This window comes from Solanum tuberosum, unplaced genomic scaffold (assembly GCF_000226075.1).
Source record: "Solanum tuberosum cultivar DM 1-3 516 R44 unplaced genomic scaffold, SolTub_3.0 scf00021, whole genome shotgun sequence".
NCBI classification, from domain to species: Eukaryota; Viridiplantae; Streptophyta; class Magnoliopsida; order Solanales; family Solanaceae; genus Solanum; species Solanum tuberosum.
In genome coordinates, this window is record NW_006238947.1 from 525,419 (window position 1) to 551,392 (window position 25,974).

A 25,974-nucleotide genomic window follows, 5' to 3' on the forward strand; every position below is an offset into this window, starting at 1 on the left:
AGAAGGTGTGTGACCTCCATATTATTGGCTCTGTTTGTGTGTGCACCAAAACCTCTTATCCACCCCATTTCATTAGCCTTTCTGACCATGTAGTTGAGTCCCTCCATTGCTAGGAGAAATAAGAAAGGAGACATGGGATCTCCTTGTCTCAATCCCCTTTGTGATTGAAAAAAACCTTCAGGACTCCCATTTATAATGATTGAGAACTTCACTGTTGACACGCAAAACTTGATCCAATTCACCCATTTCCTCCCAAACCCCATTTCACTCAGAACTTTCCAGAGGTAGTTCCAGTTGACATGATCATATGCCTTCTCTATATCCAATTTGCATAGGATACCTGGTATCTTTTGTTTTTCCCTGGAGTCCACCAGCTCATTTGCCAACAAAGAGGCATCCATTATTTGTCTGTCCTTCAAAAAAGCCATTTGGTGCTCATCAATCAGTCTCCCCATCACTGTTTTCATTCTCTCGGTGATCAGCTTAGCGATGATTTTGTACATTCCACCAATCAAACTTATTGGCCTAAAATCCTTGAGTTCCGCAGCTCCGAGCTTCTTGGGGATTAATACCACAAAAGTGGCATTCAAGGATCTTTCAAACACTTCATTCTGATGGAAATTGTGGATTGTTTGCATCGCATCGCTCTTTATGATCCCCCAACACTCCTTGAAAAAAAGCATAGTAAAACCATCTGGACCAGGGGCTTTGTCTCCATCGCACAATTTGAGAATGTGTACCACTTCCTCTTCTGAAAATGGTCTCTGCATCCATTCCTGCTCCTCTTGGCTTATTCTTGGGCAATTTGTCATCACAAATGATGGCCTCCAACTTTCTGATTCAGTGTATAGCTGCTTGTAGAACTCTGTTATATGATCTTTGATTTCTTTTGGATCTTTATTCTCCTCCCCATTGATAATCAGCCTGTCGATGGTGTTGCATCTCCTATGAGCTGTTGCTACTCTTTGAAAGAACTTGGTATTATTATCACCTTGTTTCAACCACAACACTCTGGACTTCTGTCTCCACCTGGATTCTTCATTCTTCGCTAATTCTTCTAACTCGACTAGAACTGTTGCTCTAATCATCATCTCATCCTCTGTCAGCACCCTATCATTCTGGATCAGATCCATCTCAGCTAGCTCACTTAACAAGCTGTTCTTCTTATTGTTAAGTTCCCCGAAAGTTACACTGCTCCAATCTTTAAGTTTCTGTTTTAGCATCTTTAGCTTCATACTGAATTTGAAATCTGGGCATCCGTCCACAATAAAACCATTCCACCAGTTCTGGACTAGATCTTTGAAACCTTCTACATTAAACCACCAGTTCTCAAATTTGAAGTATGTCTTCCTCTGTTCCCAATCACCACATTGTAGCATAACTGGATTGTGATCAGATATAACTCTAGGCATAATTTGTTGCCTTATGTTTCTGAATTGTACTTCCCACTCAATTGAATAGAGAAACCTGTCCAGTCTCGCAGCACTGTCGTGGCCAGCCCCTCTGTACCAGGTAAAGGTCCCACCATTTAGATGAGGGTCATGTAACTCCATATCCTCTATCCAACTCGAGAAATCAGCCATTACATTGGTTATTCTTCTGCATCCTCTCCTTTCTGCCATTGTTCTGACAGTGTTGAAGTCCCCACAGGTGACCCAGGGGCCTCCACATAGCTCCCTAACTGCTGCAATTTCTTCCCAGCACTCCAGTTTCTCAGCTCTGGTGTGTGGAGCATATACGCCAGTAAGAAACCAACAAAAACCATCGTGGACAGCTTCAAATTTGTAAGTGATTGAGTATTTGCCTTCCTCCACACAACTACCCGTCCATACTCTTGAGTCCCACATAATTAGTATCCCCCCACTACTACCATCAGCTTCAGAATACCCACATTTCATCCATCTACTAGACCACAATTGTTTGGCTATCCCCTCTACATCTTTATTGATTTTTGTCTCCTGAAGGCAATAAACATCAGCTCTCCATTTTAGAAGAGAGCTCTTAACCAGATTCCTTGCTGAAATCTTGTTAATCCCCCTGACGTTCCATGATAAAATATTTACTTTCATTTAAGAGTTAGTGATAGGACTCTCCCTCTGTTCCTTGCACCTTCGACCTCCTCGTTCAGATCTGACTGTAAGTTCTTCAACTCATTCTTGCTAATTCCTCTGTGACGAGGTGTTGACACTGCACTGTATGCCCCTTTCTTTTCCATCACACTCTTCCTTTCATCGAGCTTCATTAGTAATGCATGTGTTTCTTCCCTGAAACCTTCGAATGCCACTCCATAAGTTTTACTGAGCTCCAAAATATGTGACTTTATCCAACTGGATGCTTCAAACTCGCTGTCTGTATGGTACCCAGGGTTTTGTATGGAAACCGGCTCCGCATCGTGAATCTGTTGAATTTGCATGCCTCCTTCCACTAGTTCTTGTACCCCTGAAATCTCCCCAAAATCCTTAGAATGATCAATACCCTTTGCTTTGTTGCATAGTAGTTCAACAGCCTCTTTCGTCTTGTTTACCGGCTCTCTGTTTTTAGCTGAGATGTCGGTGTTTTCCACCATACTCGAGGTTTCCCATTTGTTGTAAGCCTGTAAGAACTGCATCGCTAATTCCTTGATGCCACTTAACCCTTCTAGAAATTCCCCCTGTTTTTCACTTGCCAGGTCAAACTTTTTATTGACCAGGCCCCCCTCTTTATTTTGTTCTGGCCCCAATCTTAGAATTGGGCTTTGTTTTGAGTTGGGCTCGCCCCGGCCCACTATTTCGTTTGACTTGGAGGACTGCCCACATGCCTCTGACACAACACATGCTCTGCCAGCTGTAGCAGTTACTTTTTGACTTTGTACCTCTGACACAACACATGCTCTGCCAGCTGTAGCAGTTACTTTTTGACTTTGCAGAGGAGCCTCACCTTTACCCAGTGGTTTTCCACCTCGTGACCGCTGGGTACTGATCTCGGAGTTCCGGTCTTCCCCGGCAAATACTCTTACCGGCGATTCTGCCCAAATTTGCATCGTGTAGCATATTCCGCCCCCGTCGATGGTCACTTCTTTGGGTATGTCTGCTCCATCTCCTTTGATTCTGATTCTTGCCCATTTGAGATGATTCCTCAATTGGGTTTCCTCTTCCGTCTCTACCCACCCCCCGCAGAAATCTCCGATGACCTTGAAAATTTTCTGATCCCAAAAATGCAAAGGCAACCCTACAATTTTTACCCAAGTTGAATTTTCTTTACTCCTTCCGCATCTCGTACCTATTGTTGGATTCCACCATTGAAGGATAACTGGACTATTCCTCCACTCCCAATCCCCTTCGATCACTTGCTCTGCTGTGACCCTAAGTGCAAACTCAAATAGAAAGAAGTCATTGCCCATTTCGTAGATGTTCAAGCTGTGTGTTTGTTTCCACAGTCGATTAGCCCATCCCCTGATTTCTGACAGGGTCACTGTCTCTCCGGCTCTAGGTTCAAATGCACCCACCAAACTTCTCTTTAGCACTTCACTGTACTCCTCTGGATCATCGTTGATAAAGATTGTATCCCCTTTTAGAGCTGCCTTCTCTTTTTCAGCAAGTTTTGAATCTTTATTAGCCCATTTAATGCTCCTTAGCACTGTAGCATATGGAATGTCTCTGCTCACCAGCCTGTGATTGCCCCCATTCATTAACTTTCTACGACTATTAATGAATCTTCCAACCTTTTCCGCAAAGCTCAACCACCCTGAGTTAAAATTTAATTCAGGAATGATGATAACTTCCCTCCTCCTGCCTTTTACATTTATTAAACTGATGTAGCGCCCATATTTATTGTAGTTACTCGAACAAAAAACTTCTGAGAACCCATCTTTTTTCTTCCATCTCTTCACCATATTCCCCCTTGTCATTGATGCCTCCCGTAAAATCTGCACGATCCATTCCATTGACTTCTCATTAAAAGTCGTTCTCGTAATAGATTTTCTATTTCTTTCCGTCCAGTCGTACCATGCTCCCGCCGTACCAGGTGTTCTTGTGATGTCGTAGGACTTGAATCCAACTGCAAAGTATATACTATCTTCCATTTGGAACTCGCCTGCAAGGACAGTGAGAAGGAAAAGAAAAAAAGAAAAGAGAAAATGAAATCCGGTGATCAGAAGGATCACCGGAGGACGTAGGAGAGGGGGGTCCTGCTGATTTAGACCATTCCTCGGTTATTGTGTCTGAGAGCTCTTTTACCCTTATTTTTTATCTTTGTGAGAGGCAGAAACCCAAATAGCTCCAATATCTCACAAGACCCCCCAAAAGATGCCAAGCCAAGATATAGTGAAGCTCAACCATCTGATGAGTAAAGAATGAAAATCATCACGGCCTCATTACGGGCCTCATGTCGAAGGTCTTATTATTTGTAGAAATGACACAAGGTAGCCACTTTCCAGATCATAATGGGATCACATTTAAGTATGGTGTTGTACACAAGATAGCCACTTTAGGGCTGATTCTACTACAACAAACAAAGGATTTTGTGGCAATGATATAATCGCTACTAGAATATATTTAGCGGCAATAACATATATGAGTATTTATAAACATCACTCTATATAAATGTCACTTCAGACTTTAGCGACTTTAGATGCAATGGCATTAACTTAATTTGCAGCTAAATGTTCTTGCAGCAATAAATATTGTCAGCAAGAGAAAATTCTATTGACACAAAATGTCTCTTTTATTGTAGTGAACACTAAAACATTTTCCTCCATAGCAAATACACCCATAAGTGACAATTGAGGCTCAGATCCATCTTATACTCGGGCAAAGAAAGTCGGAGTCCAGTCATGCCATGGCTGCAAATATTCCCAAGTTGCATGCAACAAAATCACAGGCATCCGGGTCATTGCCCCGCCAAGATACCGGCCAGGTACTCTCAATGCTCAATTACTAGCTAAAGAGGATAGATTGAAAGATCATCATTGCTCCGCCAAGATATTGGCCAGGTACTCTCAATGCTCAATTAGCTAAAGAGGATAGATTCAAAGATCATTATTGCCCCGATAAGGGACCATTTTTGACATTTTCTCATGATGTGTTTTTGTGTGTGTGTGTGTGTGTGCATACATAGGGTTTTTTCATCATTTAGGTTCAGAACTCTTCGAGTCCTGGGACATCCAGTTGGACTAGTTGGAAATTGAGGCTCAGATCTGCAAAAATTGGGGAAAATAGAAGGCAACAACCGCCATGGCTGCAAAAGAACCAGTTGCATGTGAAAGAGAAGACTCAATCACAAGCCATCCGAATTTGCCATGCCAAGATACGGGTTAGATTGTCTACATGCCCCAAACAATAAACATCAGCCCAAATTAGCAAATATCATCACTGCCTAAAAATGGGAACTTTTCCAGAAGAGCCCGTTTAAACAACCTTAACAAGAAAATTTTAACAAGAGCCTGTTTGGATTGGACTGCTTTTTAGTAGCTTTAAAGCATAAGCCGACCTTAGCTCAGAGGGTCATTTGCACTTTTGTCCTGCTGTCCTTACTTATGACCATGCAACTAAATGTAGCTCAGAATAATTAGAAAATTGAATAGTACAACTTCCTTCAGCATCACATTGCCACCATTGAAGGCAATGACAACAAACATCGTTTCTTTTTTCCACTTTTATAGAGGGTTGTTAGTTTGGTTAAAAGAGAATTCACAGGCCAGTCAGAGAGGGCAACCACCCTCCAAAGAACTTCCCTTTTTCTCCCTGTTGGCCTCATTTTCATACTGGGCTGAGCTTCCATTACTGGATCATTCACACATTTTCCCCTATTTTGTTTTGGTCTTTAGTTTAGGCATTCATAACAAACAACTTTTTCGCGAGACATAAGTTAATATTTTCATATAATTTCAGTTTCCAAAGAACTTATATCCCCAAAACATGCAATTTTATACCCACCCTTAAAATCTAGGAAATTACATCAACAACTTAAAGGAGTGTTAACTAGAGCAAAGAAGAAATCATTGACATACCGGAGATGAAAAAAATCCCCATTTTCTCCGATTGCCTCAGTCTTTTGAGTTAAAATGAACTGGGTTTCCGTCCGAATTCGAAAATGAGGCTCAGATCTGTGTAAAATGGGGGCAAAGAGGAGAAGAAGCCGACAACGCCATGGCTGCAAAAAAAAATGAACCGGTTTTGCATGATTCGGGTTTTGCCCCGCCAAGATACGAGTCGGGTTTTCTCCATGCCCCAAATTTCAGCCCAGAATCATCACACAGCAATGTCATCACTGCCTCTTTCCATCTTTTCAACAGCAATTTGTGGACATTTTGCAAAACCAAGTAAAAAGGGAACGAAAGAAGTAATAATTTTTTTTTTCTTTTTTTTTGGAATTTTCATAAGGAGGGTTGTTAGTTTGTTCGGACAGAGAAATCATAGGCCAATCAGAGATGGCAACCATCCTCCATTGAAATCCATTTTTGTGTTCTCTCAGTTGGCCTCATTCTTCATTCTGGGCTGAACTGATTCTCATTTTCTTCACTAAAATACTCTTTATATAGATAGAGAGGCTATAGAGAACATAAGTTGCTATAGCCCGACGCGGAGCTAGGTAGGGTTAATGGCTAGATAGGTTCATGATTTCGGACAAATTCATAGTTTTTTCATAAATTCGTACTAAAAAATTAAATAAATATATATGTATAATAACTTGTAAACCCCCAATAAAATTGATTAACGGCTCAATGATAAGGAAGGAGCATATTTGTAAAAGGAAACTTAAAATCTCTGAACTCCTAATCCTGACTCCGCCTCTCGCTATAACTGACCGTTCTTCGGTTAGCAGCCTTATAGAACTTGGTAATTCATTTTTACCAAGAAACACAAACCAGGTTGTTGTTTTTTTTTGTAAAATGAGCTCATTCCAATTCTCAACAAATGATAAAGTTTCATGATCCTGAGCACCTTTATATTTGTTCTTTTGATAATGGTAACATTTGTATTATATCAACCAGCACAAAGGATGTGCTGAGGCCTCTGTACATATTTCAAAAATAAAACAGAAAAACAACAACTAAACATATTTTGTTCATTTTACAAGAAACCTCTAATGTTTAGTATAGAATCATCATCATTTTTCACTTCTTTCTTTACAACAAAAATGAAAAAGCAGTATGCAGTTCAGCTTCATCTTCTGGATGGAGCTGCTTCTCTTCAAAACGCCTAGCATTCCTCTCCTTTTGGGCTTATCCACCATATACAAGCTGGTAACATGTTTCGCCTTTTCTTCTGCCTAACATAGCTGCTCACATTGTTCCAACAACTCAAAAGTATCTATTGTCGACTGTGGCATAGTCCATCTAACCTTGGAGCTGCTGGAAAAGAAGAACAAAAAAGGTAGATGAAACATCAATAGACATAAGAGGTAAAAAAGCTTATAGTAAAACATATTTTTCAGTCCAAGACTTGACCATTACTAGTAAGAATGTATAAGATTTTGCCCACTGCAAATCCACAAGCTAAAATCAAATCTGCAGATTGTTTTGATAAGATTTGAGACTCATACTAAGCAATTGATCTCAGACATTGAGTTCTTCGACACTTCCACGGCTGCAAACCCATCAAGATGCAGAGGTAAAATAATAACACCCAAGTCCATCTGATCAGTAAAACTAATCATTACATCCGTGTTATTTTCCCTTTTCCAGCACATCGTTGCATGGTTTTGCTGTTGATTTGCCATGGATATGCAACCTTAGAGGAGCAGAGTATAACAGTCAACGAAAATGATCAAAATAGTACTTATATATGGGGGTTGGTTACACAAACACATATATGAAGAAAAAAGAGCAGATGAGGTTAGATCTAAAAGAAAATGAGTTTATGTTAAGATACACCATCAGTTGAATAATTTTTACACTACCAGGTTGCTGAAAGGATATCTATAGGTAAGTCTCCTTAAAATGTAGATCTGCAATCTTAAAAATAAGACAGGCTACCTCCCACAACATACAGATATGACCTAATAGTGTAAAAAAGTATTCACATTGACAGCGTATATAACTCAAACTGAAGAAAATAGACATCATAGGCATAATGGAAACGGTCAACCACACTGAAAATGCTGTCATTCTTAGTTGATGCAATTGTATATCTCAGTTATTCCAAGAGATCTCCGAGAGGCTAGCTCCATGACCACTTTATATTTGGCTCTTCAACAACAGTATGAAATAATAGTTCTATGCTGAATCTGAATCTCAATTTTGACTAGGCATGAATGATCACCAAAAACAAAATCTTAGCTCCTAAATCTCATTGAATTGCTTGAAATTTATCTCTACGGAGTTAGAAGTCAACTGTGGACAGGCCAAAGCCTTTGCGCAAAGACAAAATGATTATGAGAAATTGGAGACACCATAACCTCTCTCCAATCTACAACAAGTCACTCAAAATAAAAGAGAACGGGAGATTCTAAATAATAGAACAAAGAACCATGAAAAGAAAAGATCAGATGTGTTGTAGCAGTTGTGACTCAGATCAAGCAGAGTGGCAATGTAACACCATATGGATGCATCTGTCCTTTGGTTGCTGCTCTCAGAAGCTCTCATAGCCTTCTTATTTACTACACAATACATATTACATACACATAAAAAGTAAGCCTTTTGAACGCTGCAAAACTCAAAAGTGGAAAAAATTGATGCTTACCCAAATACAAAAGTGACTTGATTTTTAGATAACTATAAGCATGAGCTTATATAATAAGGGCAACCATTGTCAAAATAAAACTAAGTTATAACTTTTATACAAGAATATGAACAAATGAATAAGAAACGGAAAATTCAATACCATGCTATTCTAGAAAAACTAAAAAAGACGACTCTTTTTCACTCTTTGAAATACTCTTTTATGAAAGATTTGCTCAAACTTTTCAAAAAGCATATTGATTTGATTACAAAAACCACTGTACGTTTCTTCTAAATCTAAACATCCTTATTTTGGTTTTAAGCCTTTCTCCAACCAATCAGCCCTAGGAATAGGAACAAAAAATTGGAAACAACAAAGAGAGAAGAGTCTCAAGACCATAAAAAATCATCTGGATCAAATGTACTTAGCCTCATTTCAAATATTTCTAGTCAAACTATTTGCTAAGAGACTAGTCAAAAAAATGTAAATAAACAAAAGATGAGGCTCAGATTTTCGCCTATTTAATCAAAGAAAAGAGCAGAGTTAACACTGACATGGCTGCAATCATCGGTTGGCTTATAAGAAAGACCTTCCGACTTTTCTTGCCAAGCCAGGCCATGAATCAACTCCAAATCTTTCACTTTTCATTAAGAAAAATCATCATTGCCTCTGAAACTTAGGATTTTTCAAGATTAAAACAAGGCATGAAAGTGTGGATACTGTGTAAGATAAATTATGCAACAATTAGCCTCTGAAAGTACATGAATTCGCATATACATAAAAGCTTTGGACTTGTCTCATATGCCTAATAATTTCTCTCTAGGAAAATATGGAGATGAGTACATAAAATAATTCTTTCGAAATTGGGATTCTTCAAAAACAGAAGAAAGAACATGAACAGAATGTAATGGAAGGACTACTCATTGAAGAACTAAGTTTAACAGAAAAGTGGCTCAGATTATCCTTAAATATATCAGAAAAATGGCCAATCCGCCATAGCTGCAAGAAGCAGACCCCTTTGTGAGAGAGCACATAAGAACTCACCTCACAAATTTTCCTACATTTGCCTAACCAAGGTACGAATTCGCTCAAAAATGTGACAATATCATCATAGACTCATTCACAAAGGTTAGGGGTTAGGAGCCGAGCACAAAGGATTTCTCCGGACAAGTTTTAAGAGGCAAACAGACAAATTGTATCAAGTTTAAGGGGCATCTATGTATGTGGCCTTTTCCTTATTACTACCATAAACATGGCTATCTTCACCATCATTACCATAATCGGGAAATTTTTAATGAAAGGGCTGTTAACCTTCCACTTGAGGGACTTGAGGGATTTCACTGGGTATGTTATTGTTGTTGTAATAAAGGACTGTTAATTTTTCTGCATAAAAAAGGTATAGGGAAATTCATTGGCTTAATTGAACTTCAGAGGAAGGGAGTAACAAACAAACACCCTTAGAAAATCTCAACATTCCTCGAGTTCCATAAAAGCCTCATTTTGAACATTAACAGACATTTAGGAGGCCCCGCCATGGCTGCAAGCTTAAGGAGCCTTTGTGATACGCAGAAACTAAAATAGCTCCAAATCTCACAAGACCCCCCCTCCCCCAAAAAAAGGCTGCCACACCAAGATATAGCAAGGCTCAACCATCTGATGAAAAAAGAATGAAAATCATCACTGCCTCATTGAACTTATTTTGCTAAATAAAAGAGTGGTTAGAATTTGGGAAATTTTGGGTGATCATTGGCTTCTAAGAATGACACAGAGGGGCAAAACTATGTCAAACAACTCTTTGAATCCAACAGACTTAGACTTAAACAAATAAGATTGTTTCCATTTTCGTTTCACCTTATGCTTCATATTTATAGTGCCTTAATTGTTTTGGACCTCGACAATGGTTCACTCAACTGATGGGGTTAACAAACTGGGGAATTGAAGACAATACAACCCGTATCTTGGCCAGGCAAATCCCAAGATGGCCTGCAATGGAGGCTCTCTCTTTTGCATGCAACCAGTGATTTTACAGCCATGGCGTGGCCTTCTCTTTTGTCAGCTGAGGGTCTATCGGAAACAGCTTCTCTACCCCACAAAGGTAGGGGTAAGGTCCACCTACACCCCACCCACCCCATACCCCACTTTTGGGACTACACTGGGTTGTTGTTGTTGTGTAATCTCTTTTGACCTCCCAAAATTATGGGCCTCATGTCGAAGGTCTTATATGTGGAAATGAATGCTTCACTGAAATAGTTTCCTCCATACCAAATATACAAAAAGTAAGTTACAACCAAACCTCTCTATAGCAGCATCAGCATCGTTTGTCCTGATATTTTTTGGCTACTATAGTGAAATGTTGCTACAGAGAACATATAATACAACTTAACGTGAAAGATCGGTCCCACAGAAAGCATGACTGTTATAGTGAAATGTTGTCAAAGAATACAACTGCTACATAGAGGTCTGACTGTATAAGTGAATCGAGGCTCAGATCTGTATTGATGCTCAAGCAAAGAAAGTCCAGCCATACCTTGGCCAAATATGCCCCAATTGCGTGTAACAATCACATGTATTTGGGTCATTGCCCACCAAGATACATGTCGGGTACTCTTTATGCTCAGCTACTAGCTTGGGAGGATAGATTGAAAGATCATCACTGCCTCAATAAGGGACCATTTTTATCATTCTCACCTGACGTGTGTACATGTGTGTGCATGTATGTAGTATACAGACAATATACATGCACAGATGGACTTCAATTTTATCAGTCATTGGGTTTAATCAGAAACCGCCATGGCTGCAACCTCCCCATGTTACCCTGCCAAGATAAGGCTCTTACCATCTCAACGGCCAACCCAATTGCGCAAAAAAGAAAAAGGTATTACCATCAAAGCCATAAATTTCTTCCTGTTCTTACACTGATTTCTTGTTGTTTAGTTCATAAAACATTCCAACAGCAGCAAGAACAGGAGAAAATATCTGTTAAACTTAACAGGAGCTTTGGTGTCTCCTGTTAGTCTAAGGGTTATGGACACTTTTTGCAAGTAATTAGGACCATTTGTGCTAAGGAGTATATATCAAGGACCAAAATAGTCAGGCCCCAGAACATTAAGGACAATTTGGATTTTCTTCTAATCTTAACAAGGCTCAGGTCTCAGTTTAATCAGGGATTGAGGTTATCAATCCGCCATGACTGCAGGCAGCAACCTCTCCAGGCTACCCCACCAAGATGCAGCTCGTATAATCTCAATCCCCAAACCAAATTGCTCAAAAACAGCATTATCATCATAGCCTTAAATTCTCCCTGCTCTTAAATTGATTTCTTGCTGCTCGATTGATAAGAACGAAAGGAACAGAAGAAGATGCAGCAGCAACAACAACAACAGAAACTTGCCTCATTCTTAGAGCTGATTATAAGTAGACATTTGGCCATAGATTTCAAATATTTTCACTTTATTTGGAATATATGAAGTTGGAATTGAAGATGGAGTTGTGTTTGGTTAGATTTTTTGCAAAGGAGAGAAATGAGCACCTTATTTGGAATTCATGAAGATGGGAGTTGGAAAACAAGTTTGGAGCACTTCTCCTGTTCTCCAAATTTGAAATCCAATTCCGAGTTGGATTTGGAAATTTTATAACCAAACACTGATTTTGAAATAAAGTAATAAAGTGAAAAATTATTCTGAAAAAAATGAATAATTCTCATGACCAGGCTCCTGAACATGACATGGGTTTCAACCCTACGATGTCCTGATTTGAGTCCTGGAATATCCAGAAGGACTAGATGGAAATTGAGGCTCAGGTCTGCGGAAAAATGAGGAAAGGAGAAGCCGAGAAGGTGACACTGTCATGGCTGCTAAAGAACCGGTTAAATATGAAAGAGAAAACCCTATCACAAACCATTCAGGTTTGCCATGACTTCATAATGGGCTCAACTTCGACTATTCCCTAAATAGCAGTCCTAAAATTGGTTATCTGTGCACTTATGCCCACTTACAAAAGCGAAAAGGACTGCTGGTTAGAGCAAAGAAGAAATCATTGACATACAGGAGATGATCAACCACCCTGAAAAATTCCACATTTTCTCCGATTGCCAGAGTAATTTGAGGCAAAATTAACTGTGTTTCCATCTAACGAGGTTCTGATTTAGAGACTTGCAGATTCCACAATGACAAATTGGCAGTTAAGGCTCAGATCTGCGTCAAATGGGGAAAAGAGAAGACGACATCGCCATGACTGCAAAATGAACCGGTTGCATGATCAGGGTTTGCCCTGCCAAGATACGAGTCGGGGTTTCTCCATGCCCCAATTTTCAGCCCTGATTAGAAATATCATCACTGCCTCTTTCGAAAGATGGAATCTTTTCTGTAGCAATTTGTGGACAGTTTCAAGGCAAGTAAATTGGAACAGAAGGAGTAGTACTACTGCAGCTATCAGCATCACATCAATGGCAATAGATATTTGCCTTCTTGGAAAATTAACACAGAAAAGAGGGTTGTTCGTTTGGTTGAAGGAGAAATCATAGGCCAATCAGAGATGACAACCACCCTCCAAGAAATACATGTTCTCTATGTTGGACTCATTCTTCCTTCTGGGATGATTCTCACTGTTGAGTAAAAGACTCTTTATAGATCGAGCTATGGTGTTGAAATTAATTTTAACTATAGAGAGCTAGGGTGTGTTTGGCATGGAGGAAAACATTTTCCGGTTCCGAGAAAGTGACCACACCATGGCTGCAGACACTGGTTTGCAGATAATGCAATGCCAGCTCACCCCACCAAGATACAGGTCGGATATTATCAATGCAGTAAGGTAGATAGCCCAAAAAGAAGCAATCATTAGAGCATGTCACTGTTAAACACAAACACAAAGGTTTAATCCATTCCTATAGCATCTTCAATCAATAGTATATTTGCACACGGGGTAGTTATTGATAGATTCATTTATATGAGCTACAAATTAGGAGCAGACATTAATGGATTTTAATCACGACCTTAATTGAACAGGATGTGTTCTATTGGCTCGTACCACTGTATGCTTGAGTTCTAAAGAATTTCAAAGGAAAGAGGACCCAAGTTCAATTCCCAGAAATTTTAAGGCTCAAATATGATCTTGATCAGGCAAAGAGAAGGCAACCACGCCATGGCTGCAAAATCACTGATTGCGTGCAAAGGGAGAATCCCAAATGCCGACCATCCACTGATTTGCCAGGCCAAGATACTGGTCAAATTGTCCAAATTCAAGAGTCAGCTAGCTCAGAAAGTGAAACATCATCATCGCTGCCTCTTCTCATGACTGCAAAAAGCAGACATCTTTGTGAGAAGCACATATACCTACCTCACCAACTCCCCTACTTTTGCTTAGCCAAGATACTAATCAGCTCAAAAATCTGATTTTCAAGCTTCCAAGAGAATATCATCACAGCCTCCATTCACAAAGTTCAGGGTTTAGGATTCAGGTTTTCTTGGACAAGTTGGGGGGTTTGAATATGTATTTTCACATATTATTACCATAGCCATGGCTAATCATCGTCATCGTCATCATCATCATCATTATCATCATCAAGAGCATAATTGACATTAGCTGATGAAAAGGGTTGTTAACTTTCTCTTTGTAAATGAAGTGCTGGAAAATTCATTGGCTACATTGAACTTCAGAGAAAGAGAATAACCACCCATAGAAAATGTCAACCTTTCTCGAGTTCCATTAAAATCTTAATTCCTTGGACAAATACAGATATTTGGGAGGCTCAGATTAACCTTTTCCAAGACGTAAGCTAAACCCCTGCAACCTTAAGAAGTCTTTGTGAGATCCAGAAACCTAAATAGTTCCCATCTATGTTGCTCAGACTCTTCAAAAATGTCAACGGGTGCGTGTCGGATTCTCCAAAAATAGTGTATTTTTGGAGAATCCAACACGGGTGTGGCATAGAAAGTGAAGAGTCCGTGCTCCTTAGGTTCACATATCTCACAAGACCCCAAAAGATGCCACACCAAGATATGCAAAGAGAAAACAACACATGCCATGGCTGCAGACACCGGTTGCAATGTTGCCATAACAGGTCGCCAAGCCTAGATACATGTCAGATTTTCTCAAAGCTGGTAAGTAGGTAGACCAGAAGAAAGCAATCATCACAGCCCATTTCAGTATTCCTTTTCTGCAAAAGAGCAATGGTAGCATAACCAGAGACAGGTTTCTAGATGATGCCATACCAGGTCTCCCCGCCAAGATATGGGTAGGATTTTCTCAATGCATTAACATGGGGCTTATTTTTACTATATATTTTTGTCGTCAATTCTTTTCTTTCTTCAATATTTGCATCCTAGTTTTTTATATTTTTCAATCCAGTTCTGAAAAATGTTTTCTTGAGCCAAAGGATCCACCAGAAACAGCCTCTCTACCCCCACCACAGGTCGGCATAAGTTAGTCGTACACCCCATCCTCCCCAGACCCCACCTTGTGGGATCACACTGGGTAATGTTGTTGTTGTAGTAACAGGGGGAAAGTGCACAGATATCCGTTTTGTGACCCTTACTAATTTGCAAGTTGAGGCTCAGATCTGTGAAAAATGGGGCAAAGAGAAGACGACAATGTCATGGCTGCAAAATGAACTAATTGCACGATCCGAGTTTTCCTTACCAAGATACGAGTCGGGTTTTCTCTTGCCCACTGCCCAAATAACAGGCTATATTAGCAACATCATCACTGCCTTTTTGGAAAGATGGAAACTATTCCCTAGAAATTTGGACAGTTACACAACAAGTAAAATGGAACAGAGGGAGTACCATTGTCATCAGCATCACATCGTAGCGACAGATATTTGCCTTCTTAATTGGTCAAAACTAAACCGAACCATGAGCACCCCTGAATATACCAATGGAAAAAAGAAGAGGATTATTGGTTGGCATCATTCTTCCTTCTGGGCTCAGATCTTTAATGTATCTCAGGCATCAACACTGTCATGGCTGCAAACCCTATAATATGGGTCACCCTGCCAAGATAGGGCCTGAAACAACAATGCCTTATTCCATTTGCTCAGTAAAATAATCATCACAGCCCATTATTTTCCTTTTCCATTTCATTGTTGTATGATTTTGCTGTTGCTTTTCCAGGAAACTGGAGCCTCCGTGGAACAGACTATAACAGTAACAGAAAACAGAGAAAATTATCAAAAATGGTCCTTAATATTAGTTAGAGCTAAAAGATATAGAAATCATAGGCAAGATGGAGATGGTCAACCATTTTGAGAAGCTCCCATTTTTTCTCCAAATGCCTCATTCTTTTAACTAAACTTTGATGGAGAACAACAATACGGTGTTCAAGAAAAACTAAATAACCAAAATCTTCACCAAACAAGAGGTCCTGGGTTCGAATCCGGTCCAAATATAGTTTTCAATTGGGGCTCAGATCTGCCAAAAAAAAATGGGGTAAAGAGAACATGACAGCGCCATGGCTGCAAAGGAACCGGTTGCATGTGAATGACAAGGTTCAATCACAAACCGTCCCGGTTTGCCATGCCAAGATACCGGTCAGATTGTCTCCATGCCCCAAAAATCAACCCATACTAGCAATATCATCACAGCCTCTTTTGAAAGATGGGAACTTTCCCACATGTAGACATATGGACAATTTCAAACAATTTTTAACAAACATAAGATGAGATCAGAGTAAGTTTGCTAAGCTCAGAGGAAACAGCAAAGAGTACTAGTACTTCTGAAGAAGGTTGATTTTGCTTATAGGAAATCATAGGGCGTAACCACCCTCCAAGAATTACCTTTTCTCTCTGTCGGCCTCATTCCTAATACTGGGTTGAACCTCCATTTTTGTTTAAAGAAACATATTGTACTCGGACTCTCAAAAATGTTGCCGCGCCCACGTCGGATCCTCCAAAAATGCACAATTTTGGATCCAACACGCACTTGTCGGCATTTTTGAAGAGTACGAGCAACAGAAAAAAACACTCTGATTTGTAGTGTCCCTTTTCTATGCTTTTGCTGCTGCTTTGCCTGAAAATCCAGCCACGCAGGATCAAAGTAGCCATAGATAGAGAGACAAGAAGAGACATACAATACACACATATGTATATATATATATATATATATATATATATATGCTAAAAGGGCTGTTGATAAGAACTAAAGATAAAGTTACTGGCACACTGGAGATGGTCAACCACCCTGAAAAATCCCTTTTTTTTCTCCGATTACCACATTGTTTAGCTAAAATTTGATGGAGAACTGCATCTGAAAAATGGGGTGCTCAACAAAAAATGAAGAACCTAATCAGGTATCACAGTTCCCGAGAACGGCCATCCATTCAAGACCATCAAATGGTTGCCGTACACTTTAGGGCTCAGATTTGCTTTTCTACAAACAAGCAAAGAGAAAGCGACATCACCATGGCTGCAAGACACCAGTTCACAAATAAATGCCTTACTGGGTCCTCCTGCCAAGGTATGGGTTGGATTTTCTCAACTCGATGAAGTAGATTATAAAGAAAAAAGCAAATCATCATCACAGCCCATTTTCAGATCAATCAACATTCTTGTAAATGACCCGTTAAAAGCGGCTACCTTGTTGTGTCATTTCTACCTTGTATTTACAGGGGCATAAAAGTGACTATTTGTGAAAACCAGCTATAGTAGTAGTAGCAGAAGCAGGAATTGGAAGAAGCATATATATACACAATAATCAACAATCTTGTTCTTTTTTTCTTCTGAATGGGCTGTTGGTATTTTATGAATGGAGAAGAAATCATGGACATAGAAGAGAGGGGGCAACCACCCTTTACAGAAATTCCCATCTCTCTCTGATATCTCATTCTTCCTTTCTGGGCTAAAATATGGTGAGGGTTCTGCCATAAGCATTATCATCACAGCCTCTTTTGAAAGATGGAAAGTCTCACACAAGCAAGCGTATGGGCAATTTCAAAGCAAAGGTTAGATGGATGATTGGTCTAAAGCTCAGAGAAAACAGCAAAGATGCAGTACTTCTGAAGAGGGTTGTTAATTTTGTTTATAGGGAAATCATAGGCCAAGCAGAGGGGGCAACCACCCTCCAAGAATTCCCTTTTCTTCTTGTTGGCCTCATTCTTTTTAGTACAGGGGTATATTTGTCCCTTTTCCGTTCTTTATACTGGGTTGAACCTCCATTTTTCTATGCTTTGCCTGAAAAACACAGCCAGAAAGAGAAACACAATATATATATATATATATGGACTGAGAGGAACAAAAGATGTTATGATGGTTCCTCAACTCCCCTCCATGCTCTTAAAGCCAAATGCTGGACCAATGTCCCCATTATCTAATACTGAACAGTTGTTGGATTTCATTAGTACTCTAAATTTAGGAGGAACAATGTATAGGGCCTACAATTCCCTTTTGTATTTTGCCTACTTGTAATTATGCATGCTTTCTAATGAAACAACTTACATCATAAAATAAAATAAGAAGTATCTCCAAAGAGGGTTGTTGATTTTATTGATAAGAGAAATCATGGGCCAAACAGAGGGGGCAACCACCCTCCAAGAATTCCCTTTTCTTCTTGTTGGCCTCATTCTTTTTAGTACAGGGGTATATTTGTCCCTTTTCCGTTCTTTATACTGGGTTGAACCTCCATTTTTCTATGCTTTGCCTGAAAAACACAGCCAGAAAGAGAAACACAATATATATATATATATATGGACTGAGAGGAACAAAAGATGTTATGATGGTTCCTCAACTCCCCTCCATGCTCTTAAAGCCAAATGCTGGACCAATGTCCCCATTATCTAATACTGAACAGTTGTTGGATTTCATTAGTACTCTAAATTTAGGAGGAACAATGTATAGGGCCTACAATTCCCTTTTGTATTTTGCCTACTTGTAATTATGCATGCTTTCTAATGAAACAACTTACATCATAAAATAAAATAAGAAGTATCTCCAAAGAGGGTTGTTGATTTTATTGATAAGAGAAATCATGGGCCAAACAGAGGGGGCAACCACCCTCCAAGAATTCCCTTTTCTCTCAGTTGGCCTCATTTTCATACTGGGTGAACCTCCATTTTTTTGTACAAACACTCTGATTTATAGGAGATAATTTAACCAGATAATCGGTAAGTGCTTAACTGTCCCTTTTCTATGCTTTTGCTGCTGCTTTGCCTGAAAATGCAGCCACGCATGAGCAAAGTAGTCACAGATAGAGAGACAGAAAAGAGTCATATAATACACATACATACATAAATATAAAGACCTCATACATATGCTAAAAAAGATGTTGATTAGAGCTAAAGATAAAATCACTGGCATACCACAAATGGTCAACCACCCAGAAAAATCCCCTTTTTTTTCTCCGATTACCTCACTTTTGAGCTAAAATTTGATGGAGAACTGCATCCGAGAAATGGGGTGCTCAACAAAAGCTGAAGAACGGCCATTCATTCAAGACCATCAAATGGTTGACGTACACTTTAGGGCTCAGATTTTTCTGTTCTACAAACATGCAAGAAGAAAGCAACATAGCCATGGCTACAAGACACCGGCTTGCAAAGGATGTCATACCAGGTCGCTCCACCAAGATACGAGTTGGATTTTCTCAACTCGATGAAGTAGATTAGAGCCCAGAAAGAAGCAAATCATCATCACAGCCCATTTTCAGATCAATCAACATTCTTGTAAATGTCCCATTAAAAGTGGCTACCTTGTTGCGTCTTTTCTACCTTGTATTTTACAGGGACATAAAAGAGATTATATGTGAAAATCAGCTGTAGTATCAGCAGAAGAAGAAGAAATTGGAACATATATATACACGAAAATCAACATTCTTGTTCTTTTTTTCTTCCGAAAGAGTTGTTGGTTTTTTATGAATGGAGAAGAAATCATGGCCATTGCAGAGAGGGCAACCACCTTTTACAGAAAATCCCATCTCTCTGATGTCTCATTCTTCCTTTCTGGGCTAAACTATGATGAGGGTTTTGCCATAAGCTTATCATCACAGCCCCTATTGAAAGATGGGATCTTTCCCACAAGTAGGCGTTTGGACAATTTAACAAGCTGGGATCAACTATATGAATACTCATAATGTCATTCGTTTAGACTCAGCTCAAACCAATATTATACAACATGATCATAAAAATAAGTAAGCCTTATGCTATGAGCCGAGGGTCTATCGGGAACAACCTCTCAACCTTCACAAGGTAGGGGTAAGGTATGTACACGCCACCCTCCCCAGAACCCACTTGTGGATTACACTGGGTATGTTATGTTGTATGATCATAAAAAGAAGTAAAGGATGAAAGAAACAGACTTACCATTGTAGAACTAAATTTAACACAGCAAAGAGGCTCATATTTGATCTATCAGAAAAAGTCTAATCCACAATGGTTGCAAAAGGCAGAGGTCTTCCGTGTGAGAGCACATAAGAACCCACCTCACAAATTCCCTTGCCTTTGCCTAGCCAAGATATGAATCAGCTCAAAAACCTGACTTGCAAGCTTCCTGGAGAATATCATCATAGTCTCATTCACAAAGTTTGGGGTTTAGAATTTGGGTTTTTTTGGACAAATGTAGGGGGGCAAAAGTATCTGTTCTCTCTTATAGGGTTGTAAGCTTTCTCTTTATAACAAAAGAACTAGAAAATTCATTGGCTAAATTGAACTTCAGAGAAAGAGAGTAACCACCCTTAAGAAATCTCAACCTTTCTCGAGTTCCATGAAAAGCCTCATCCTTAGCACACAAACAGATATTTCGGAGGCTCAGATTCTCCTTTTCTCATTTTCTCAGACATACACTAAACATTGCCAGGCTCATTTTTTTTTGCCCGGGCCAACTTTCGCGCGCCTAGACTATAACTCCACAAGATACCTGTCACCTCCCATCAGCAACAGGTACCAAGTACCATGTAACAAGTAACACTGTCCACCAAGGCTAGGACACAAGGGAAGAGTCACCTAGTGTTTTCTGTCTCCACTGAGTATTGAACCTGAGAACTCAGTTCTCAACCACTTCATTGACCACTAAGCAGGCTCAGATCTGTGCAAAATGGGGCCCAGAGAGACGACAAAGCCCATGGCTGCAAAATGAACCGATCATATGATCCGAGTTTGCCCAGCCAAGATACAACTCGGGTTCTCTCACATGCCCCAAAGATCAGCCCAGATAAGCAATATCATCATTGCCTCTCGGATAATAGAAACTTTTGAAAGCAATTTGTAGACAGTTTCAAAACATAAAATGAACGGAGGGAGTACTATAGATATCAGCATCACATCAATGACAACAGTTATTTGCCTTCTTTATAGATCAAAACTAAACCAAACCATGACCACCCCAGAATATACCAAAGCGGAAAGAAAAGGAAAGCAGGAGGTTGTTGGTTTGGTTGATGGAGAAATCACAGGCCAACCAGAGAGAGCAACTACCCTCCAAGACATCCCTTTTTTCTCTGTTGGCCTCATTCTTACTTCAGCACAAATTGTCATTGTTGTGTGAAAGACTCCTTTAGGGCTCGGATTTTGCTAAAAATGATCATGAAAAGAGAAAGCAACACGTGCCATGGCTGCAGACACTGATTTGCATATGATGCCATACCACATTGTCCTGCCAAGTTACGGGTTAGGTTTTCTCAAAGCCGTAAACTAGATAGCACAGAAAGAAGCAATCATCACCATAGACATTTTCAGGTGATCTGGAAGATCAATAGTAGTTCCCTGTTCAAAATTTTCAGCAAAGGAATTTTGTACTTGCAGATTGGGATATGAGACTAGTGATGACTATAAGATCCTTAAGATTGATCAGACAGCACGCAATGAAATTCTAGTGCTTAAAAGTGGTTCCTGGAGAAAATTGATAAACATCCTACTGGCATTTACCCTGTGTTATCTAATATGGACTCTTTGGCATTCGTACATGGACCATTTCATTGGCTTGGTTTGTCAAAAATAATTTTGTGGTTTCATTTAGTATCTTAATGTCAAAAGTGGGATAAAGGTTTTGTGGTTATTCTATTTATACTCATCAGGGGAAGGACACTTTTAAGTTATGGGTAATGAAAGACTATAGGTGTCAAGTACACACCATGGCTGCAGTCATCCTGGATTTGCCAAGCCAAGATACGGGTCAGACTGTCCTCAATGCCCCAGAAAGTTGAACACATTATTATCATCACAGCCTCTTGCACATTTACTCCAAAGCGCAGGGAAACAACACAGACATACACACACTGAGGTCTACAGCTAAGCATGTGTCTAAATTTGTTTGTGTATTTCATGAACAAGGGTTGTTGATTTATAGTTGCTAAAAAGAAAATCATTGGCACAACAGAGAGGGGAAACCTTTCTCTGTTAATCTCATTTATCTTTATGGATTGACCTCTTTTAGGAGTTCTTGGCTCTCACCTGCAAATTTTACAACTTTTCTCTCCTCAGAGAGACACATTGGTACCACATACTGTATCCATCGTGAAAAATGTTTTCCATCATACCAAAGACTGCCTAAGAGTAAAGTTGAAGCTCAGATCTGTTATTAAGACAAGAAAATGAAGACATAGTCATGGCTGCAAACACCGGTTGCATGACACAAAGTCACTGGCCATCCGGATTGCCCCACCAAGATACAGGTCCTTCCATTTTTCTTGCCCGATTCATTTGCTCAGAGAAAGAAGTATCATCACAGCTTCAATTTTTGTGGGTGCAGAGATGAGTTTAGTACAACTCCTAAACAAGGACCATTTGAGCCCAAAACCTTATAACAAGAAGCAGAGTAACATTGGCCGAGTGATCAATGTTTGAACAAATATCACAACCAGCTGTTAGTACAATTTCCCTGAGATTTAAAGGGCTGTTTGATTTTATTCCATATGAGAAGTCACTGGAGTTGCAGAGAGGGGCAACCACCCTTATAAGAACTACTCTCTCCGCAAACCTCATTCTACTTTCTGAGCTTATGTATCATTTGCTTGTGCCAATGTAAGTCTTTTAAAATTTAAAGCACCAATCTTTCTAGTTTTCCATTGCTGAATACTTATTTACCACTTAGCTTGAAAAGGAAGGGTGTTTTGGTCTAGTGGTAGAAATCTGTGGCTCAGATTTTGCATTTTGGTCAGAGAAAGAGAAGGCAACCACGCCAACAACAACATACCCAGTGTAACCCCACATGTGGGATCTGGGAAGGATGGGGAGAGTAGAGTGTACGCCAACCTTACCCTTACCTCGTGGAGGTAGAGAGGTTGTTTCCGATAGACTCTCAGCACGAGTAAAGCATTTCAAAACAGTTTGAAAAAGGAAGAAGGCAACCACGCCATGGCTGCAAAATCACCAGTTGAATACACAAGAGGGGAATTGCCCTGCAGAGATACGGGTCAGATTGTCTCAAAGCCATATTTTTCCAGCCAGGATATTGAAACATTACCATCAATGCCTCTCTATTACTCACTGTTAAAGAGGAGAAGAAAACGTGTCAAACACATATACTCACAAAGAGACAATTATATGGCTGAAGCTGTAGATTGAAACAGATAAAGCTTAATGCATGTTTTTCCGTGATCGGAATGTCTATTTCTGTGTATTTTATAATCAAGGCTTGTTGGTTTAGTTGCTAAAGAAAATCAGTGGTGCAACAGACAACAAATCCCTTCTCTATTACCTCATTTCTCTTTCTGGGCCGACTTATTTATCAGGAAAATTCTTGGTTCTCACCTGAGAATTTCCCATCAGTTCTCTTCTTAGAGGAATGCATGAGAAACCAAATACTAATTTCATCAAAATAAATATTTCCATTCATATCAAAGACAACATAAGAGTAATATTGAGGCTCAGATCTATTGATAAGACAAGAAAATGGAGGCATCGCCACGGCTGCAAACACCAGTTGCATGACACAAAATCACTAGTCATCCGGCTTGCCTCGCCAAGATACGGTCTCTCTATTTTTTTGCCCTATTGAGTTGCTCAAAAAGAGAAGGGAAAAAAATATCATCATAGCCTCATATTCTTGATCTATATATCTATCTATCAACAACATTCACTGATAAAGCAAAGTGCTTTTGGTGTAAATGCAGACTTACAAGTTCTCTTAGTTAAAATCTCTCTGATATCAACTGTTGGTTTAGTAGCTACAGAAAATCATTGGCACACAGAGAGGGACAATCACCCTTGGAAGAAAATCCCTTCTCTTTATTAACCTCATTTCTCTTTCTGGGCCGACTTCTTTTAGGAGTTCTTGGCTCTCACCTGGAAATTTTACAAATTTTCTCTCCTCATAGGAATACAATGGTAACCAAGTGCTGATTTCATCTTGAAAAATGTTTTCCATCAACCAAAGACACCCTAAGAGTACAATTGAGGCTCAGATCCGTCGATAAGACAAGAGAATGAAGGCAACGCCATGGCTGCAAACACCGGTTGCATGACATAAAATCACTAGTCATCCGGATTGCCTCGCCAAGATACAGTCCCTCTATTTTCTTGCCCTATTGAGTTGCTCAAAAACAGAAGGGAAAAAAATATCATCATAGCCTCATATTCTCTATCTATATATCTATCTATCAACAACATTCACTGAAAAAAGCAAAGTGCTTTTAGCGTAAATGCAGACTTACAAGAACTCTTAGGTTAAATTCTCTGATATCATATGCTTGTATCTAAGAAACAGATAAAGCACCCAACTTTTTTGTGATACAGTTGAACTTCCCTATAACTCATCAGTACCACAAGTGGGGTCTGAGGAGGGTGGGGCGTACCGCGTACACAAACCACCCCTGCCTTTGTAAGGTTAGAGAGGTTGTTTCTAATAGAAACTCAGCTCAATAAAAGAGAAGGCAACCACGCCATGGCTGCAAAATCACCAGTTGCATGCAAAAGAGAGAGCCTTAGTTGCATGCCATCCCGGGATTTGCCAAGCCAAGATACGGGTAAGACTAACATTAGTAACCAAACACTGATGAAATTCATCATAAAGAGGAACATTTTACTTCATACCAAACAGCAAACACACCCTTTTAGAGTAACAATACAATACAATAGATAACAACTATCCAAACAAGCTAAAAGAGTAAAAATTGAAGCTTAGATAGTTGATATAACACAAGAGAATGAAAACATCGCCATGGCTGCAAACCTCGGGTTGCATTCCGGGTCGCCCCGCCAAGATACGGGTCTCTAAATTCTCTTGCCAAGTATCAATTGAAGCCTCAAAAATCACCCAAATTCAGTTCGCTCAAATACGAAAACATACCGATGATGCACAAAAAAGGTAATGAATTCGAGCAAGAGGCAAGATTAAACGAAGAACCAAAAGCACTGACCAGACAAAAGATGAAGGAGATATACATACATATACATACATAAAAGAGACGACCAGGGTTAGAACTCGGAAGAAACAAAAAGAGAAAAACATAAAAGACACAATTAAAGTTGTCCCGTATTTGCATAAAGACACCTTAACTTTCAAAGTGTCCTATCATCCCACAGAACTATTTAATATCGTTGTAAATGGGTCATTTTGACCCATTCCCTCTTCTGGATTGTTACCACGCACATGAGGCGTGTAATTAAGTGTTTTCACTGCCATGGACTAGTTTAAAAGTGCCACGTGTCATTTTCTTTCTTTATTATTAATTGTTTAATCAATTTATGTCATCTTCCCCCAATTTTAAACCCAAAATAGTCATTGGTAGCCTAATTTTTCGATTTCATGGTTTTTTCCATAGCAAGATCAAGTGATTTCAAACACCTCTCTCGCTCCCGCTTCTCCCTTGCAACCGCCTTTGTCCTTTCTCTGTTATCTTCTTCACTCCAACAACACTAAACCCCAATAAAACAAGAGATTTCAATTCAGTACACTTGCCCCTCCCGACTAGTAGTTGGTGTATGGAATACTGAAAAACAACACATTGCATTCCGTTTCTCTTCTTGAATTTGTGCGACTTGGAGTTTGACTGGATGAGCTCCCCTGCCTTTATTAGGTGAATTCAACCACTTTTGAATTTTGTTCAAAGAACAGGGTCGGGTCGGATTGAATTCTATCATAGGGAGTGAGCAACACGCGCGACTACATAAACGAGGGAATGGGTCAAAATAGCTCATTTATAAAGATATTAAATAGTTATGTGGGGTGATAGGACACTTTGAAAGTTAAGGTGTCTTTATGCAAATACGGGACAACTTTGATTGTGTCTTTATGTTATTAATTTCATGTCCCGTATCCACGTTGGAAAGTTTCACATTGGGTAAAGTGTTTCCGCGATTTCGTACCCAAGAACATTCAAACTCGATATTTCTTGGTTAAAGATGAAAAAATACTAGTGGGCATGGTATGGTATATACCGAATTATCATACTATATCGAAATTTTTAATACCGTA

At 39.6% G+C, this 25,974-nt stretch overlaps 1 long non-coding RNA gene across 1 annotated transcript; it reads right to left on the bottom strand.

Annotated features, from left to right (window-relative positions):
* Nucleotides 1-6,934: 6,934 nt before the first annotated feature.
* On the bottom strand, nt 6,935-24,956 carry LOC107059471 (uncharacterized). The gene is made up of 2 exons (XR_001472671.1): nt 24,730-24,956; nt 6,935-7,709 (listed from the first exon to the last, which is right to left on the bottom strand). It is a non-coding gene; the product is annotated as an uncharacterized lncRNA (long non-coding RNA).
* Nucleotides 24,957-25,974: the final 1,018 nt, after the last annotated feature.